The 21,774-nt window shown below is 43.0% G+C and overlaps 1 pseudogene; it reads left to right on the plus strand.

The window, feature by feature from the left end:
* Nucleotides 1-1,584: 1,584 nt before the first annotated feature.
* LOC115144128 (cerebellar degeneration-related protein 2-like) lies at nt 1,585-21,641 on the plus strand (annotated as a pseudogene).
* Nucleotides 21,642-21,774: the final 133 nt, after the last annotated feature.

Consider the following 21,774-nt stretch of genomic DNA (forward strand, 5'->3'; position numbering starts at 1 on the left):
GTTGTGTAAATCAAATGATACACACAAAAAAATATCAATTTTAATTCCAGGTTGTAAGGCAACAAAATAGGAAAAATGCCTAGGGGGTGAATACTTTTGTAAGCCACTGTATCTTCCCCTACTAGTAGTATTTGCACATTGATAAAACACGGTGCATAGCTGAAAATATAGCACTTAACATGTCTATCTTTTTTATGTTAAATTATAATATTTTTTTGTTGATGTTGTTTTGTGTCTTCTCACTTTTGTTCATTGTTTATTTCACTTGCTTTGGCAATGTAAACATGATTCCCATGCCAATAAAGCCTCTTTGAATTTAATTGGAGAGAGAGGGAGGCCTGAGTTAGAGAGGGGGTAAACTATAGTTGAGAGCAGAAAGACTTGATTCAAACCAGCCTCCCTCCCTTTAGAAATCAAAGCAGCTGGATTCAGACTGGCTTTGTTGACAACAGTAGACCAGAACTGAGCAGCTTTGCAATTCAAATGGGTGATTTGTGTAATGAAAGCAATGTGTGTTATTTCCCGCCATGAATGTATCACTGTAGGCTCAGTGATGATCTAATAATATAGCTCCCCTCTCTCAACCAATGCTGTGACCTAGTGCAAACTAAAGGGTGACATCCCTACAGACAGAATCCTCAGATCTCTATTCCTAATACGGTGTAGTAAACACACATATCTATCTCTTCCTGACATACTTACAGTACTGTGACCATATGTCCTGTCTTTACCCTGGCCTGGGGTGACCAAGCCCTTTTACTCAATCCCTCTCACACGGATAACTAGGGAGCTAGGAGTAGCCCGTATGCGTAGATCTAGGACCAGCTCCACCTCCCCCAATACTAGGGAGAAAACCGCACAACTGACCTTAGATCAGCGTCTGGGATCTATTGACATCCTCCCTTTTTCACTAAGCGAGATTAGTTACCTGTGATCGGCTCTCACTATCAATACTGCTGCCATAAACTCACAGAGCTAAAGCTTTCATTGGGCAGAGTGCTCTGAGTAATTAGTGTTCAGAGCCTGAGAGACGGAACCACATCCAGCTGAATAGACTGTTTTGATGGTGGTTGCTTGAAGTGAAAGATTGCCCCCTAGTGGCGCTATATGTGTGACACTCAAGCATTGCAATGAAATAGTGTCTGCTCTGCTGTGTTGCCTGGGGGGTAATTTGGGGGATGTGAATGATCTTCAATAGTGTGATTCACTGCTCCTCAATTGGCCCTCAGGCAACACAGCTACAATGGCTGTATTTCAATGCATGCATTTCATACACGTAGTGCACCGTGCATGCAAAATAGTCTGTGTAGGCCTACACTCACTTATGGAATCATAGTGAACAGAATTGTAATATTTGAATCTGTAAGCGTGGCTACCTCTACTGGAACACTTGGAGAAATGTGAACACCATATGGACCGTCTGTACATTGCCTAATGTTTATGTGTATTTGGGCAACATTTACATTCACCACAGCTTTGCCCCAGGAAGAGAAGGGAGAGAGACTATTGCGACATATGCCACGTCTAGGCTACACAGCCTGTCTCTAGCGGTCTTCGTAACAGGATGGGACAGGGGTGAGAGAGAGGTGGGAGTGACAGAGAGAGGGAGAGGGAAAACACACAAGTGTCAACAATTCAGTTTTATTTTAGACCAAACAAGTCCCCTATAAGAAACAATAATTGGGCAATTAAGACGTGATGTTTTAAAGCGGCGTTCGAGTCTCTCGTGTGTGTGTCATTGTGTTTCGTTTAAAAACGGTGAAACGACCCACTATCTTGAGAAGGTTGTTTGGCAGTGTTTTGTGGGACTGGGTGACTGCTGCCAAGAATAAACCCACGTTGTTTGTTTATCTGCTTCATCTGCCTAGATGCGGTTAACGTCACAGCTCTCTCCTCATTCTCGTGTGGCGGCAGTTGCTAATGTTATTCCAGAGGCGGGCGGGACAGTGAGTGTATGTGTGTGTCTGACTGTGGACCTGGTTTGTAACCGAGGTTCTTCTGGGCTGCAGGACAAGGCGGGTGGGAGTATCCGTGTTTCGATGCTAGGAATGGAGGAATTTGTTACCGAGGAGGAAGAGCCATGGTACGACCAGCAAGATCTCGAATCGGGTAAGTAGCGACGCATTTCTGGGGCCGCCGTTTTGCAGCCAGCCGCATCCGCAATGTCAATGCACTTTTTCGTTATTGGTGAGCTCAGCTGTTCTTCTCAAACAAAGGCCTTTTTTGATGACGGAAGGCTTCTAGCTTGCGATGCTAAATTTGCCCGTGCATCTTGACAAATAAAAATATCAAATGCTATCGAAATGTGTAACCGCACTTGAATCTTTTGCTACTTTCTGACAACAATACATTGAAGGGATGGATACCAAGGGCCTTTGTGACGGTGATGGTAAAAATCGTTTCCTTCTGTGGTTGTTGTCATATGGCAAGAAAAACCACATACACGATGCTGGCTGGACACAGTGTTCTGTTGGTGGTCGTAAACAATGGATTACAATGTAATACATGAACAATAAATAGAAGGAAATAGATGTCGGCTGTCATCAATGCAATGCAATTGTTCTTTGTAGGTTGCTTATGGCAAAGTCTCAAACATTGTTTGTGTGCGAAAGGCATTTATTTGCACTAACATCCATTGTCCCACAAAATGTTGTAGGCCTAATTGACATTGGCAGCATTTGCCTTTAGCCTAATGCAAATTGACAAACACTTTCGGGGACTTTAACCTCTAACCCCATCTTCTTACCTCTTTTCACAACATCAACATAACAACATTAATGGAATAGAGCAGGGCTTCCTATAGCACTTAACCTGGTTTATGCAGTCAATTAGGTTGCATTGATTTCCTCATTCAATCATGACATATTATGTTTTCCTTTTAGAATGTAGTGGCTTTCACAGCCAGTAGACTGTCATGTTCACGTCTCCATAATTCAATAAACAAGGAACATGTCATTTTAACCAGAAAGTGGTTGGTTGGGACAAAGAACATACATGAGGGCTAACACAGACAGGAAACATGCTTGACTTGCATATCCACTGGAATAGTGTAGATAGCTATTTTCAATCACTAGGCTATTCCCCAAAGATATTATTGCAGTAGCCTTTTCAACTACGGTCCAGGCCTTGTGCATCACCTCTGTTCCACATAAATTCTATGGGACCATACTATTTGCATAATAATAACCTACTTCGTCTGTGCCTTCATACTGTACTATATAGATTGTGTAATGCCATAATTCAGCGGAACCGCTATTAGTCTAAATTCAATTTGAATGTGGTTGGCACAATAAGCTTCATTCATTTGGGGCGGCAGGTAGCCTAGTGGTTAGAGCGTTGGGCCAGTAACAGAAAGGATGTAGGATTGAATCCCTGAGCTGACAAGGTAAAAATCTGTCATTCTGCCACTGAACAAGGCAGTTAACCCACTGTTCCACAGAAGGCCCTCATTGTAAATACGAATTTGTTCTTAACTGAGTTGGCTAGTTAAATAAAGGTTAAAATTACACTCATTTAAATGCATATTCAATATCCCAAGCTGCTGATAATGTATCTGCTGAGCTGTAGCCAATCATAGCTTGTCAAAGTTCTTGACAGATTTAGGGCCATTTCCTCTCTCCCCTACTCTCTCGCTCCCTTCCTCACTCCATGATTCTTTTTCTGTCTGCCTTGCTCCCTGGCTCTTACCCTCCCTCTCTCTCAATCTCTTTTCCCTCGCTCCCTTTCTTTTTCACTCCACGCTCATCCATAATCTCTCTATCGCTTCATCTCTTTGTTCCAATTATTAGGATATCTGCCACAGGCTGAGAGGAGATGATGTTATGCTTTGATGCTGCTATTGATTTGACCTCATGCACACAGACACACTATACACACACTATACACACACTATACACACACACTGGCACTGTGAGAGGAGAGGAGGCTGGAGGGGGAACTGAGTGTGTGGACACATCACTAGACCTGAGGATAAAAATAAAGGCTGATGTGTCTTCACATTACTCAGAATGAGGGAGCGGGAGGGAAAGGAAGAGCAAAGAGTGGTAGAGAAAGAGAGACACTAGAAGATTACAGGATAACGACAGAATGAGATATGAGAGAGAAGGGAGAAAGCTAAAAAAAGAGCACAAGGCCCATGTCTCTCCATGTATCTCCCACTCTCTGCATCCACCCTCCCGCTCTACATCTCTCTGGTGCAGCCTGTATTCTTGGTGCCCCATTGAACACAGTGTTCCTGGCCTCTCAGAGCAGTGCCAGGTGTTGTATTTTGTGTTAGCTCAGAATGCTGAGCTCACCTCTGGTAGTGATACTGTGAGGTGCCAGCAGTCTATCAGAGAGGAGGACACAGCGCTGGCGTTGGATTACCCTGCAGACAGAGGCACAGGCTCCATCATCAGGGGTGCCATTTGGCCACAGGGTTTAGGCAGAATGAGATGTGGTGACAACATTAAGGTCAAAAAGAGAACTTACATGCTGAGCAAGGCAGACATTTGATGGTGCAACGAGGCTATTTGTTGTTCTATACTGTAAGGAATCAGCAAACATGATGCATCTACAATACACAGACTCAGACATTACCATGCATAGTAACACTGAGTAGAAAAACATATCAATGATCAGGGGTTCTTCAGCTGACCCCATAGGAGAACCCTTTGAATAATCATTTTTGGTTCCTGGTAGAATGCATTTGGTTCCAGTTAGAACCCTTTTGGGTTGGAACCAAAAAGGGTTCTACCTGGAACCAAAAAGTGTTGTCCTTATGGCACATGTCTCAAACTCATTCCACGGAGGGCTGAGTGTCTGAGGGTTATTTGCACCTCCCTTGTACTTGATTGATGAATTAAGGTCACTAATTAGTAAAGAACTCGCCACACCTGGTTGGCTTGGTCTTAATTGAAAGGAAAAACCAAAAAACTGCAGACACTGGGCTCTCCATGGAATGAGTTTGACACCCCTTTTGAAACCCTTTTACTAAGAGTATAAGGAACCCTTAGTATGACAGACCAAGGCTTGCTCTAGCCCAAACTCTGTGCTCTGCTGAAGCTATATGACCAGCTGAGTCTTTAGGCCTGTTGGGACCCATTGGTTAACAGGGCTGGACTTACATCTGATGAGAGGGTTGTTATAGCATGCACCTGCTCGTATTACATGCAGCTTAATAACGCTTCAACAACCACCTCTCTGAGGCTTTAAACAGAGTTTGTTTCCTTGTTATCCTGCAGACAGAAACGTGTGTTGAATCCTTTGCATACAGAATTTGAGCCTTCTGTGGTATTGACTGCAGTGAAGTCGTGCGGAAGGATTTGGTCTGCTATACGGCTTATCTGCAGAAAAGGAAAGAAGGAAGGAGAGAAGGAGGAGAAAACAAGGAGAGGCCATGTTTTCCTGATTCCTGTGAATCCTATTGGAGAAATCCACCTCCAAAAACAACATTCACTGTTAAAAAAGGACAGCCATATTCCAAGCCAGGCATGTTTCCTTTCACAAGTGCACTGTACTGTACACATGCGCACACACACACACACACACTTCCCCAGCACTAAGCCCCAACTGATTTGATGACAGGGCTCAGACAGTGGCTTTGATACCCAGACAGTACAGTATGTTCGTGTGTGTGTGTGTGTAACCAGTTATTTGTACAACACTTATATTTTTGATAACATTGTGCATGTTCAATTATTTGTCACACCTGGGATTTGAACTCAGAACCTCTTGGTTTATGATGTTCTGATCTTCCTGCTACACCACCATGTCTGTTTCAATTATTAGTTCATCTGATCATCCTCTCATCATTGATTTTAATTGACTTATTTAAGCAATTTTAGGTTTTTCTGAATAGTTGTCTGTTGATTGGGCGTATTACTCTGTTTTAATGTTACCCCTTAAAATATTTTTTCTTTAGTGTACTTTTAGCGGAGCTGAGATTTAAGTGCAAAGTGTAGCAATGCATGTGAAGCCAGTCATTGACACAGACAAGTTGGCCTAGCAGGAAGCTTGGAATGCTGTGAACCAGGAAGTTTTGAGTTCAAATCCCCGGTGAGGACATGTTGAAAATACACAATGTAAGTCAAATGAATTGTATCTTAAAGGCACTGTGTGAGTAGCTAGTTCCACAGCCAGCTTTAGGTAAGATACCCAAATAATACTTCTTGAGACAATTTGAGCAAACACAGCTTTTAAAGTTTACTGAATTTTTGCCTACATTTTCTCATGTTGGAGCTAAGTTTGGGTCAACTAAAACACTTTGACCGAAAAGTTGAGTAAATGAAAAAAGGTTTGTGGAAACAGTTACTTAATAATATGTAGTTGAAACAACTAGGATTTTTTTGTTCATTGTGCCTGTGTGTTTTGGTTGTGACAGGAGTTTGACCCTCCCCCTAACAACAATATAACCCTATTCACTCTGCAAAAGCATTTCCCTCCACTATGCATGCAGCCAATGTGTGTTCCTGCTTAGGCCCTCAAGAAGACATCCCCCAGTCAGTATAACTGATACTGCTAAAACATGAAAAAAGAAAACCTGGAAAAACTATATCCAGGAAATACACATAATCCATTCCATTGTGACTGAGTCTGGGTGTTGATGTCATCCTTCATGCATCAGTTGACTTCCTGGTTTCCTTGTTTGGAGACAATGGTCTGTAGAGGGTATTGATTGGGATGTTTGGTGCTTGCTCCTCTCTCTCTCTCTCTCTCTCTCTCTCTCTCTCTCTCTCTCTCTCTCTCTCTCTCTCTCTCTCTCTCTCTCTCTCTCTCTCTCTCTCTCTCTCTCTCTCTCTCTCTCTCTCTCTCTCTCTCTCTCCACACAGCAGTGAACCATGGTGAACGTAAACAGTGGGTCAGTGTTTGGATTCTGTGGATTTTCCAGGCAGTATTTGGTTCTGAGTTCTGCTGTTTGAAATCTAGGAGATCTGGCGTACAGCGGCCAGCAGCAGAGCTTACATGTTTACATAATTCAATTTCCCCTCTTGGAATAAAGGACAAGAGGATTTATGAGAGTAATGCTATCCAGGGCCCAGTTTCTCAAAACATTTCATCCAGAGCAAACTGATCCTGTGTTGTGTTAAATACTGCTACCCCTTTAGATGTGGTGCATCCTTGTTTGTGGAAGCAGAAAACTGAAACAAATCTCTAACATACCACATGTTACAGCAAATAGCTTTACAATAGTTTTACATTATACTATGACATTTGGGCGGAATATTGTCTTTATACACTGAGTGTACAAAACATTAGGAACACTTGCACTTTCCATGACCAGGTGAATCCAGGTGAAAGCTATGATCCCTTATTTATGTCACCTGTTAAATCCACTTCAATCAGTGTAGATGAAGGGGAGGAGACAGGTTAAAGAAGGATTTTTAAGCCTTAAGACAATTGAGACATGGACTGTGTATGTGTGCCATTCAGAGGGTCAATGGGAAAGACAAAAGATTTAAGTGTCTTTGAACGGGATATGGTAGTAGGTGTCAAGTGAACTGGTTTGAGTGTGTCAAGAACCGCAACGCTTCTGGGGTTTTCATGCTCAATAGTTTCCCGTGTGTTTCAAGAATGGTCCACCACCCAGAGGACATCCAGACAATTTGGCACAACTGTTGGAAGCATTGGAGTCTAAATGGGCCAGCATCCCTGTGGAACGCTTTCGACACCTTGTAATCCTTGCCCCGGTGAAATTGAGGCTGTTTTTAGGGCAAAAGGGTGTGCAACTCATAATTAAGAAGGTGTTCCTAATGTTTTGTACACTCAGTGTATGTCTTTCTAAAATGGCTTATTATGTTCTATAATGTTCCCTTAGCCACATTTTAACAAGCCCTATTCTATTCGACACTATTATTTTTTCAGACTGCCTTATTCTAACCGAGCAGTGGGACAGCACTGAAGCCACATAACTAGAGATTCTATTTCTATGATTGAAGCAGCCTCCTCATTCATCCAAAAAGTAAATGAATGCAGAGGGTAGATCAGCTTTAATATTGCAGATAGATTGTAGCTTCCATCAATGTAATTGTCTGCATCATTTCCAATCCCCCATATTTATGTTTGTAAATATATATATTTATATACAGTGCCTTCGGAAAGTATTCAGACCCCTTGACTTTTTCCACATTTTGTTATGTTACAGCGTTATTCTAAAATGTATTAAATTGTTTTTTCCCTCATCAATCTACACACAATACCCCATAATGACAAAGCAAAAACTGGTTTTTAGACATTGAAATATCACATTTATTTAAGTATTCAGACCCTTTACTCAGTACTTTGTTGAAGCACCTTTGGCAGCGATTACAGCCTCAAGTCTTCTTTAGTATGACGCTACAAGCTTGGTACACCTGTATTTGGGGAGTTTCTCTCATTCTTTGCAGATCCTCTCAAGCTCTGTCAGGTTGAATGGGGAGCGTTGCTGCACAGCTATTTGCAGGTCTCTCCAGAGATGATCGATCGGATTCAAGTCTGGACTCTGGTTGGGCCACTCAAGGACATTCAGAGATTCGTCCCGAAGCCACTCCTGCGTTGTCTTGGCTGTATGCTTAGGGTCGTTGTCCTGTTAGAAGGTGAACCTTCGACCCAGTCTGAGGTCCTGAGCGCTCTGGAGAAGGCTTTCATCAAGGATCTTGATCCTGAAATGTCTTCCAGTCCCTGCCGCTGAAAAACATCCCCACAGCATGATGCTGCCACCACAAAGCTTCACCGTAGGGATGGTGCCGGGTTTCCTCCAGACATGATGCTGCCACCACCATGCTTCACCGTAGGGATGGTGCCGGGTTTCCTCCAGACATGATGCTGCCACCACCATGCTTCACCGTAGGGATGGTGCCGGGTTTCCTCCAGACATGATGCTGCCACCACCATGCTTCACCGTAGGGATGGTGCCGGGTTTCCTCCAGACGTGACGCTTGGCATTCAGCACAAAGAGTTCAATCTTGGTTTCTCAATCTTGTTTCTCATGTTCTGAGAATCTTTAGGTGCCTTTTGGCAAACTCCAAGCGGGCTGTCATGTGCCTTTTACTGAGGAGTGGCTTCCATCTGGCCACTACCATAAAGGCATAATTGGTGGAGTGCTGCAGAGATGGTTGTACTTCTGGAAGGTTCTCCCATCTCCACAGAGGGACTCTAGAGCTCTGTCAGAGTGACCTCCCTGACCAAGGCCCTTCTCCCCCTTGCCCAATTTGGCTAGGCGGCCAGCTCTAGGAAGAGTCTTGGTGGTTCCAAACGTCTTCCATTTACGAATGATGAAGGCCACTGTGTTCTTGGGGACCTTCAATGCTGCAGACATTTTTTGGTACTCTTTCCCAGATCTGTACCTTGACACAATTCTGTCTCGGAGCTCTACGGACAATTCCTTTGACCTCATGTCTTGGTTTTTGCTCTGACATGCACTGTCAACTGTGGGACCTTATATAGACTGCTGTGTGCCTTTCCGAATCATGTCCAATCTAATGAATTTACCACAAATGGACTCCAATCAAGTTGTAGAAACATCTCAAGAATGATCAATGGAAACAGCATGCACCTGAGCTCAATTTCGAGTCTCATAGTAAAGGTTCTGAATACTTGTGTAAATAAGGTATTTCTGTTTTTTGTGTTTAATAAATTAGCAAACATTTCTAAAAACTATGTTTTTTTCTTTGTCATTATGGGGATTGTGTAGATTGTTGTATTTAATCCATTTTTGCTTTTACACCTGCATTGTTTGCTGTTTGGGGTTTTAGGCTGGGTTTCTGTACAGCACTTTGAGATATCAGCTGATGTACGAAGGGCTATATAAATACATTTGATTTGATTTGATTTGATTTAGAATAAGGCAGTAACGTAACAAAATGTGGAAAAAGTCAAGGGGTCTGAATACTTTCCAAATGCACTTTATGTATATATACACATACATACATACCCACAAATGTATAAATATACATACATATACACACACATATACATATTGTTAGCGAGTTTAACCCTTTGAGGAGTGACTTAGTGTTCTCTTCCTGGACGCTGTCATTCAGAATGGATTGAATTGACCATAGATTTTATACTGGAATGGTAATTAGCAGTCATGAAATAAAAATTGATTAAGTCATGTTTAACAAAGGATTGAATATGATGTCCATAGTCCTCAAAGTGTTAAAGCCCATTCCGTGGTACCTGTGTAGTAGCAAAGGCCCCACAGGAGTTCATTTAGCTGGGAGTGCAGCAGGCAGGTCTGTGTATTAGATCATGCTGAGGGGCAGCTGGCAGCAGCCTGCTTTTCTCCTCATTAGTTTAATTGAGGCAAGACAGGACAAGACAGGGCAACAAGAGAGAGGAAACAGCATGGTTGAAAAGCAAGCGCTGGAACAAAATGATGTGTGTGCAACATGTTTCAGTGACGCATCCAATGTCTGCATTTACTGACTGAAGAAGCAGTTCAAATTCAATCCACTTTGTTTATCAATGATCTTTACCAACAAGCACATTCGGAGCCTCTGGGACGTTTCTGGACATAATTCACTTAGAACTCTGCATTCACGTGAGAGATTGTGTTTTTGATGTGTTTTAGGTCTGTTACCTTCGAGTGCGGTGCCAGTGGAGGTGCACGTTTGTTTTGTAAATCCGTAGAAAATGTGACTGGTTTTCCAAAATGTTTGTACAATCCATCGTCATCAGAGCCTTAATCCGTTAGAAGAGCAGGAAAGTATACAGTGCGACAAAAATATATATATATATATAAAAAACAAGAATTTCTAACATTTTACCACATTACTCTGCAGTGGCTGCCTGGAAGCGCCACTCCCTATTAAATGGGTTGGTTGCAATTGATATGATATCATACAAATTAGAGGTCGACCGATTAATTGGAATGGCTGATTAATTAGGGCCGATTTCAAGTTTTCGTAACAATCTTTTTGGACACCGATTTGGCAGATTTTTTTTTTTTTACACCATTATTTAATCTTTATTTAACTAGGCAAGTCAGTTAAGAACACATTCTTATTTTCAATGACGGCCTAGGAACGGTGGGTTAACTGCCTTGTTCAGGGGCAGAACGACAGATTTTTACCTTGTTAGCTTGGGGATTCAATCTTGCAACCTTACAGTTAACTAGTCCAACGCTCTATCAAATTAAATCTAATTTATTTATATACCCTTCGTACATCAGCTGATATCTCAAAGTGCTATACAGAAACCACCTGCTTCACGAGGAGCCTGCCTGTTACGTGAATGCAGTAAGCCAAGGTAAGTTGCTAGCAAGCATTAAACTTAACTCATAAAAAACAATCAATCATAATCACTAGTTAACTACACATGGTTAGATGATATTATTCGTTTATCTAGCGTGTCCTGCGTTGCATATAATCGATGCAGTGCGTATTCGCGAAAAAGGACTGTCGTTGCGCCAATGTGTACCTAACCATGAACATCAATGCCTTACTTAAAATCAATACGCAGAAGTATATATTTTTAAACCTGCATATTTAGCTAAAAGAAATCCAGGTTAGCAGGCAATATTAACCAGGTGAAATTGTGTCACTTCTCTTGCGTTCATTGCACGCAGAGTCAGGGTATATGCAACAGTTTGGGCTGCCTAATTTGCCAGAATTTTACGTAATTATGACATAACATTGAAGGTTGTGCAATGTAACAGGAATATTTAGACTTATTGATGCCACCCGTTAGATAAAATACGGAACGGTTCCGTATTTTACTGAAAGAATAAACGTCTTGTTTTCGAGATGATAGTTTCTGGATTTGACAATATTAATTACCTAAGGCTCGTATTTCTGTGTGTTATTATGTTATAATTAAGACTATGATTTGATAGAGCAGTCTGACTGCGATGGTAGGCAGCAGCAGGCTCGTAAGCATTCATTCAAACAGCACTTTCATGCGTTTTGCCAGCAGCTCTTCGCAATGCTTCAAGCGTTGTGCTGTTTATGACTTCAAGGCAATCAACTCCCGAGATTAGGCTGGTGTAACCGATGTGAAAGGGCTAGATAGTTTGTGGAGTGCACTCTAATAGCGTTTCAAACGTCACTCTCTCTGAGACTTGGAGTGGTTGTTCCCCTTGCTCTGCATAGGTAACGCTGCTTCGAGGGTGGCTGTTGTCGATGTGTTCTTCGTTTGAGACCAGGTAGGGGCGAGGAGAGGGACGGAAGCTATACTGTTACACTGGCAATACTAAAGTGCCTATAAGAACATCCAATAGTCAAAGGTATATGAAATACAAATGGTATAGAGAGAATAGTCCCATAATTCCTATAATAACTACAACCTAAAACATCTTACCTGGGAATATTGAAGACTCATGATAAAAGGAACCACCAGCTTTCATATGTTCTCATGTTCTGAGCAAGGAACTTAAACGTTAGCTTTCTTACATGGCACATATTGCACTTTTACTTTCTCCAACACTTTGTTTTTGCATTATTTAAACCAAATTGAACATGTTTCATTATTTATTTCAGGCTAAATTGATTTGATTGATGTATTATATTAAGTTAAAACAAGTGTTCATTCAGTATTGTTGTGATTGTCATTATTACAATATATATATTTTTTAATCGTCCGATTAATCGGTATCGGCTTTTTTTTTGGACCTCCAATAATCAGTATCGGTATCGGCGTTGAAAAATCATAATCGGTCAACCTCTAATACAAATGTTGCAATTTGTGTGATATGTTAAAAATCCAATTCGTGCATTATGTTGCGAATTTGTTGTGTTTAAGATCATGCCTGTTCTTTCTGTTTCTGGACGCTCTTAAAAACAATAAACATACAGTATATCATCTCATGGAAGGTCAGATTAGTAGAATGAACGTTTGTTATCGATCGACTGGAGTATTGATCAGTAATCACAGTGTGCATCATTCTCCTCAACCTTGTTGTCAGCTCAGCTCAGTCTCTCCATTGCGAGTGATTATATTCCCATCGAGCTGTTGTGTGTTTTCCATCTCAGATATGGCCACAGGTCCCAAAACACATCTCGCTGCTGAGTCAGACATGAAAATATAGACAATGTATCCTGCTGACTCACTCTGAAATCAGAATGCAGTGCAGCCCACTCCTGTTTGGCTGGGCCCCCAATGGCCCCACATCACTTTCAATATCTCTCATTTAGTTTTTTCCCCCCACTCCGCAACAGACTACCTCTACTGATCAAAAATATAAACGGAACATGCAACAGTTTCAAAGATTTTACTGAGTTACAGTTCATATAAAGAAATCAGTCAATTGAAATACATTTGTTTGGCCCTAGGCTATGGATTCCACATGACTGGGAATACAGATATGCATTTGTTAGTCACGGATACCTTAAAGAAAAGTTAGAGGTGTGGATCAGAAAACCAGTCATGTGGAATCCACATGACTGGTTTGTGACCACCATTTGCGACCACCATTTGCCTCATGCAGTGCGACACATCTCCTTCGCATAGAGTTGATCAGGCTGTTGATTGTGGCCTGTGGAATGTTGTCCCACTCCTCTTCATTGGCTGTGCTAAGTTGCTGGATCTTGGGGTGAACTGGAACGCGCTGTCGAACACGTTGATCCAGAGAATCACAAACATGCTCAACGGGTGACATGTCTGGTGAGTCAGCTTCCAGGAATTGTGTACAGATCCTTGTGACATGGGGCTTTGCATTATCACGCTGAAACATGAGGTGACGGAGGCAGATGAATGGCACGACAATGGGGCCTCAGGATCTCGTCACGATATCTCTGTGCAGTCAAATTGCCATCAATAAAATGTAGCTTATGCCTGCCCATACCATAACCCAACTCCCACCATGGGGCACTCTGTTCACAACATTGACATCAGCAAACCGCTGACTCAGACAACGACATACACACTACGCTGTATGCCATCTACCCAGTACAGTTTAAATGAGGATTTATCCAGGAAGAACACACTTCTCCAGCGTACTAGTGGCCATCAAAGGTGAGCAGTGAAGAACCACTGAAGTCGGTTACGACGCCGAACTACAGTCAGGTCAAGACCCTGGTAAGAACGATGAGCACGCAAATGAGCTTCCCTGAGAGGTTTCTGACAGTTTGTGCAGAAATTCTTCGGATGTTCAAACCCACAGTTTCATCAGCTGTCCGGGTGGCTGGTCTCAGACAATCCCCCAGGTGAAGAACCCAGATGTGGCGGTCCTGGGCTGGCGTGGTTCCACGTGGTCTGCCGTTGTGAGGCCAGTTGGATGTACTGCCAAATTCTCTAAAACAAAATTATGGTTAAAAAAAATATATATATTTCTTTATATACAGTACCAGTAAAATGTTTGGACACACCTACTCATTCCAAGGTTTTCATCTATTTTTACTATGTTCTACATTGTAGAATAATAGTGAAGACATCAAAACTATGAAATAAAACATATGTAATCCTGTAATAACCAAAAAAGTGTTAAACAAATACAAATATATTTTATATTTGGGATTCTTTAAAGTAGCCACCCGTTGCCTTGATGACAGCTTTGCATACTCTTGGCATTCTTTCAACCATTTCAGTTAACAGGTCTGCCTTGTAAAAAGTTAATTTGTGGAATTTCCTTTCCTTCTTAATGCATTTGAGCCTATCAGTTATTTTATGACAACGTAGGAATTCTTTGTCCTCCTCTGACGAGGAGTAAGAAATGTCGGACCAATGCGCAGCGTGGTATGTGTTCATGATGTTTATTGACTGAACACTGAAAATACAAAATAACAATGTGAAATAAAAGAAAACCGAAACAGTCCTGAAAGGTGCAGAAAACACTAGACAGACCCACAAAACACAGGTGGGAAAAGGCTACCTAAGTATGATTCTCAATCAGAGACAACGAACGACACCTGCCTCTGATTGAGAACCATACCAGGCCCAACACATAAACACAACATAGAAAAAAGAACAGACTACCCACCCCAACTCACGCCCTGACCCAACTAAAACAAAGACATAACAAAGGAACTAAGGTCAGAACGTGACAGTAGGGGGATATACAGAAGATATACAGAAGATATACAGAAGATAGCCCTATTTGGTAAAAGACCAAGTCCACATAATGTTAAGAACAGCTCAAATAAGCAAATAGAAATTACAGTCCATGATGATGATGATGATGGACTGTCATTTCTCTTTGCTTATTTGAGCTGTTCTTTCCATAATATGGACTTAGCCCTATTTGGTATAAGATCATCTTCTGTACACCCCACCTACCTTGTCACAACACAACTGATTGGCTCAAACGCATTAAGAAGGAAAGAAATTCCATAAATTAACTTTTAACAAGGCGCACCTTTTAATTGAAATGCATTCCTGAATGCAAACCCTCGTACTGGCTTTCTTCAAAGAAATGAATATGACATTTTCTGGCAACATTGCTGGTGGCCATTCCTGCCGTCAGCATGCCAATTACACGGCCCCTCAAAACTTGTGACATCGGTGGCATTGTGTACATTTTAGAGTGCCCTTTTATTTTAGAGTGCATCTGTGTAACGATCATGCTGTTTAATCAGCTTATTGATATGCCACACCTTTCAGGTGGATACATTATCTTGGCAAAGGAGAAACACTCACTAACAGGGATATAAAACATTTGAAAGAAATGTGCTTTTTGTGCTTATGGAAAATGTTATTTCAGCTCATGAATCATGGGACCAACACTTCACATGTTGCATTTCTATTTTTGTTCCGAGTATGATTTCCATAAAATGAGAGAGAGAGTAGGATTCTCTGTCTAGACTGAATGTCAATGCCATTTATTGTTACACTACTAGAACAGTGGTTAACAACTCTGTTCCAGGTGGAACGCGACTAGACGTTTTCATTTGAGCCCACACTCAATTTCATATCGCGTCACTTTCTACACATTCACACCTCCTCCACCCCACTGCAGAGAGACTGCAGAACCTCTTTCTGTCGTATGGTTTCTATGGAGCGGTGGTGTATTGTCTTTTGAACTAGGCACACATATCAGTGACGTTCACTGACAGAGATACAAGGGTAAAAATAGAGGAAATAAATCTTTAGAGAGAGACATGGTGCCTAGATGGGCTCTTTTACTTTTTATCATTCTCTCTCCTGAATACTCCCTTTCTCTCTCTCTCTCTCTCTCTCTCTCTCTCTCTCTCTCTCTCTCTCTCTCTCTCTCTCTCTCTCTCTCTCAGTCCCTATTTCTTTGTCTCCCTCTCTTCTATCTAGGTCCAGGATGATCTTATTTATCTCTGTGTATCTCAGGAGGAATGTTTTGATGTTTGATTGTCCTGCTTGCAGCTGTTCTTAAAACCCTGCTGAAAATGGCTTGGTGCATCATCATGATCGTAGATTAAAACCTGTTACCGTAGGAACTATGTGTTCTGCGGTGGCTGTCATGCGGACCAGTGCAGGCTGAAATTCTATATTTTGTATCTTCACTGACATCACTCATAGATTTGGTTCCATCTGACTAGCAAAGAGAAACCTCTTCCTAATGCTGTCTTATTTAGATAATTTGTTACAGCTGAGCTCTCAAAACAAACCATCGCTCCCCCTCGCTCCCTCCAATCTATCTCCCTCTCCATCTCCCATGGCCCTCTCCATCACTCATCTCTGTCTCCTCCCTCCCTCCTCCCTCCCTCCCTCCCTCCCCCTCTCTCTCTAGACCTCCACTTGGCGGCGGAGCTGGGGAAGACTCTGTTAGAGAGGAACAAGGAGCTGGAGGATTCTCTACAGCAGATATACATCACCAATGAGGAGCAGGTGCAGGAGATCGAGGTAAGACGAGGGCCAAGTGTCAACAGCTCCATGGATGCAGCTCAATAGACCAAACTCTAATGTAACCCCAACTCCATAAGTAAGGTGTAGATTGGATAACAACCGACCTGTCCCTCTGACTGAGCAGAGTCAGGTGATGCAGGAAGTTGGCTCAATATAGCAGTACATCACCCCATTGAAATGGTTCACTGTTCACAACCAAGGGGTTTTAGAGTTAACATAGTACCATAGGCAGCAGAGTGGATAGAAGTGTCCCCCTTAACCAGTGATACTATGGTCAGAAAGTATCCATCCCCCTAATGGCTCCGGTTAGGATTGGGTAGGGGACCATGACCCCAAAATGTTCCTCTGTTTATGATCATGTGTGTATGTAGGTATATGTGTGTACAGGATATAAACATCCAGTATGTGTGTCTCTGTGCAGTACCTGGTTAAGCAGCTTGAGGTGCTGAGGGAAATGAATGAGCAGCATGCTAAGGTGTACGAGCAGCTAGACGGGACAGCCAGAGAACTGGAGCTCACCAACCATAAACTGGTTCTGGACAGCAAGGCCTCGCAGCACAAGATAGAGAGGTCAGTGTCACACACACACACACACACACACACACACACACACACACACACTAACCCCCCTTTCTCTCTTCCCTGGCTCTCGCAGGTTGACAGGGACCATCGAGACCCTACAGACTCAGGTGGAGTCTCTCTCTGGGCAGGTGGAACAGCTCCACTCCCTGGAGCAGCTTAGGGTCCGGAGGGAGAAAAGGGAGCGACGCAAGACCATCGCCTCCTTCCCTTGCCTTAGGGAACTCTGCACCGCACCAAAGTGAGGGCTAATATCCTCCTACCGCTCCCTTTGTTCAGTAGCCTACTCAACAATGTTTATTTAGCTAAGCAATCACACTCAAATCTTTGTTTACTGGATCTCAAGGTCCCCAGACTATGTTAGAGGAGCTTTGTAGGTGGATGCTTGACTCTCTATCTGGCAGGTACAAGTAAGTTAGCTCATATTGTGTGTATCTGTGTGTCTCTATTTCTGTCTGTCTGTCTGTCTGTCTGTCTGTCTGTCTGTCTGTCTGTCTGTCTGTCTGTCTGTCTGTCTGTCTGTCAGTTATGAGGATGGGTTCGTGGTGGGCCGCTCAGACAGCTTCACCTCAGAGGCTAAACGTCAGCCAGCAGAGGAGGAGAACGAGCGTCTAAGAGAGGCGGTGTCGGCGCTGCGCTCGGCCGTGAGGGCGGAGCGGGGTCGCAGGGAGGGGGCGGAGAGAGAGTGTCACGTCCTCCTGGGGGAGTTCTCCCGTCTGGAGACACGCGTGCAGGTCAGAATCATTCCTATTTTCACTCGATTTAATATTCCAAAATGAGTGCCTCAAGTTTTTTTTATGGTTTCATGTTCGACTACGTTTGTTGAATCCAAATAATGTTTTTTTTCATATTTTTCCTGATTCAAATATAGTAGAGCTACCTTATTTTCCCTCTTTTCTGGGAGAATACAAATATTGATTGGTTTATTGACTGACTGACTGACTGATTGACTCGTTGACTTATTGATTGACAGGGTGCGGAGAGCTGCCAGGTACGGATCCATGAACTAGAGTCAGAGCTCCAGGAACTCCAGCAGCTCCGACGGGCGAGGACCCTCCTCCTTTGCAGCGAGGACGACGGCGTGGGCTTCACCCAGACCCTCCTCAACAACACCCCCGAAACAGACACCATGGAGGGGGAGGGAGGAGAAGTGGGTGGAGGGATCAGGGATGAGGGCGAGGGGGAGGAGGCTTAAGCGGAGAGTCGTTACCTGCCTCCAGCCCCGTCAGGAAGAGCTGCAGCGACACGGCGCTGAACGCCATCGTGGCCAGGGACGCATCCGGGAGGAGAAGAGGGAGCTACGCGATCCACGCCAACAGCGTCCGTAAGAGAGGGATGTCCATCCTGAGGGAGGTGGACGAGCAGTACCACGCTCTGCTGGAGAAGTATGAGGAGCTGTTAGGGAAGTGCCGGCGCCACGAGGAGTCCCTGTGTCACACAGGGGTGCAGACTTCGCGCCCCGTCTCCAGGGACCCCTCCATGAAGGATTGCGCCATGGGCTCCACCCCTGCACCCCCGCCCACCCCCACCGAGTCCCCCTCCACCCCCGAGGCCATGGAGAGCATCAGTAAGCAGGTGGAGGCGGTGGATAAGCGGCTGGGCCAGAACACGCCAGAGTATAAGGCTCTGTTCAAGGAGATCTTCTCCCGTATTCAGAAGACCAAGACAGAAATCAAAACTACCAAAGCCACCAAAGCCCCTAAAGCCAGCAAATCTGGCAAGTCTAGTAAATAAGAATGATAGTGGACTGGCTTGGTAGCATAATGCTTTTTTCATGCTTAAAGCGCTTCAGATTGTAAGGGGGCAACATGCCTCATACACTACCGATGTGTAGCACTTGTGAGTAGGCTTCTGTATGGGGTATGGTCTCCTGTCTGCTTCTGTTACTAAGTACCAATCGACCAATATGCTACTAAAACCAATCTACTGCTAATGCTATCTGCTATTAGCACCTGCCTACCTTTTCCCTTGAGATCGAACACATTCTTTCAGCTCTCTTTTGATAGCTAACTCACAGGTAGGATACCTGTCACCCACAACCCATTGGACATGGATAGAATAGGTGCACTAAACACCCAATGCTTCACAGTAAAAACAGTACTGTTGATTCTCCACCTCAACAATGACCTCTGAGTTCTCCAAACGTTGGATTGTACTGAAACAAATTTTTTATGTTGGACAAATAACAAGTCAACTCAAGGTTCTACCTTCAGACCCTGCTGTGCCCCCCCCCCCCCAGCCTACATCGCCTACTGTCCGCCTGAACAATGGACTTAAGATGCCAACAAAAGCGAAACAGAAAATGTATGACTTTCTGCCCAGAGGACATTGCGACCTTGTCTTGCACTGCGCTGTGACTGTATACTCGTGACCTTAGTACTGTATTTTATACTCTAGAGGTGCTTACCTTCCAGGTCCGGAGAGACATAAGCAATTAGTGTCTTGTCAGAATGTCACAGGGCTGGAACCGGGTTCGAGGTACACATTGACTCTTGGGGCAATCCTGAACAAAGACCAATGTTCATATTTTCTGTTTGTGGGGGTGTCAAGATTTTTCTAGCAGTGCCCAGAGACTCCTATAACCCTGGAATTGAATGGTAGTTGGCTGGGTATGTCCACTAGCCTAGCGCTAGCTATAGCTGCAGTCTGTGTACTGACAAGATGCAACAGACAATCCAAACAGATGGTTGTCTTTTCTGTTTCCTGGGGCATTATCAACACTCTCGCTATATTAGGTAAAGGTACAACTGACGCATGGTCAAGTCAAATGTGATGTTTTAAACTGTCAATATTTCGGGGTCTCGTTCCATTTATGCAGTTTTTTTGATTGTCGGGTTGATGATTTTCACCCTCCACTACAAACAAAATGTGGTGGGAAAGAACGCTGGGATTGTATTGCAAATTGTAACGTTAAGCCTAAGACACATTTTTACGTTAAGCCTGTTTAGACAAAAGTTGCTTTAGACAGGAAGTGATGGATTATTATATAGCCTAACCACCACCAGTATTACTAACCATTAAACCTGGTCTGTTAACACTAAGCCAGCTCACTAACTAAACACTAACAATACTGCTGCTGCATTGCACCTTACAGCATACAGTAGGAGCAATACCCCTGTCTTGGCTAGCAACACTCCAACCACCTTTCCTTATTATCATGAATGTTATAGTGGTTGCATTACTTTGAATCATGTACTCACATTGTAATGCCATACCATATGGGGAGGAGAAAATGTACTCAGCAATGCACCTGCAGTATACAGGAAACAGTATGTATTTCTTAAGAGCTAACTAACTCAAGGTCTTAAACTCAACGGAAGCTTCAAACCTATTATAGCAGCCACAGCATTTGGCTACAGATCAATGCTGGTGTGGCGTTGTAAAAGTAAAGCTGTCGAGTGGAACAAAATGAGGAAAGAAAAGAGAAGTCAACAGAATCATTTAAAGCAGAAAAGTCTTCTTGTTTGCTCCACGGTGTTATAATGGGTTGAATGTGCCAGTTCCAAGCGGAGTTTTATTTTCCTCTCAGGGTCAATCAAGTGTTACTGAGTGAAGAAAAAGGGTATGATGTCTTGTGGAGGCTTACTGTCAGTCTGTCATAGCAATGTTCACTCCTGGTCCTGGAGGGCCGCAGTTTGTGCAGGCTTTTTCCCCAGCCCAGCATTCAGCTGTACTGCTGGGCTGTAACAAAAGCCTGCACTCCCTGTAGCTCTTCAGGGCAAGAAGATAAGGACACTGTATCATAGTAATGGTAACAGAAAAGGTTCCGATATATTCTAAGAGGGAACAATGCCAAAATGGAACCATTTGACTGTCCTTTGATGGCTTCCTTAGCTTTCTCTGTACTGTAATATTTTACAGATTGCACTTTGGAAAAAAAAGATGTTTCTGCCTCCTCATTTCTTGCGTATTTATACATGGATATTTACTTACTATTACATGTGTATTTATTCCATTCTTGTGTGTGTCTGTGAGCATTGATTCATGATAAAAACACTTATCTGCTATGGTGCCTATATGTGATTGTATTATTGATATACTGTATCTTTAGAATGAAAATCATACTTGGTTTTTATTTAGCTATCTACTCAACCATTTCGCTACACTCGCATTAACATCTGCTAACCATGTGTATGTGACAAATAAAATTTGATTTGATTTGATCCTTTGTCATTCACATGAGCATATTATTAGTTTCATTAGCTTATTAGTTAGCCTTTGGTACCATAGGTTTGCCATTGTAGCAAGCCATGTTAACTCTCTCTCATTGAACTAAGAACCATTCTTGTTGTGGCATTCTGTATCATTGACTAACTTGTCTGCTCTGTGCAATTAAAGCATTGGAATTTAAATATGTCTCTTTGTGGCTGGTATTGTTATATTACGGTGGTAGGCCTATAAAATGTATGCTAAATGTTAATTAATTGATTCACGTCAATTGCCTGGTGGAATTATTAATGCAGGTGCACGCACACACGGTCAAGT

Source organism: Oncorhynchus nerka, linkage group LG16 (assembly GCF_034236695.1).
Source record: "Oncorhynchus nerka isolate Pitt River linkage group LG16, Oner_Uvic_2.0, whole genome shotgun sequence".
NCBI lineage: Eukaryota > Metazoa > Chordata > Actinopteri > Salmoniformes > Salmonidae > Oncorhynchus > Oncorhynchus nerka.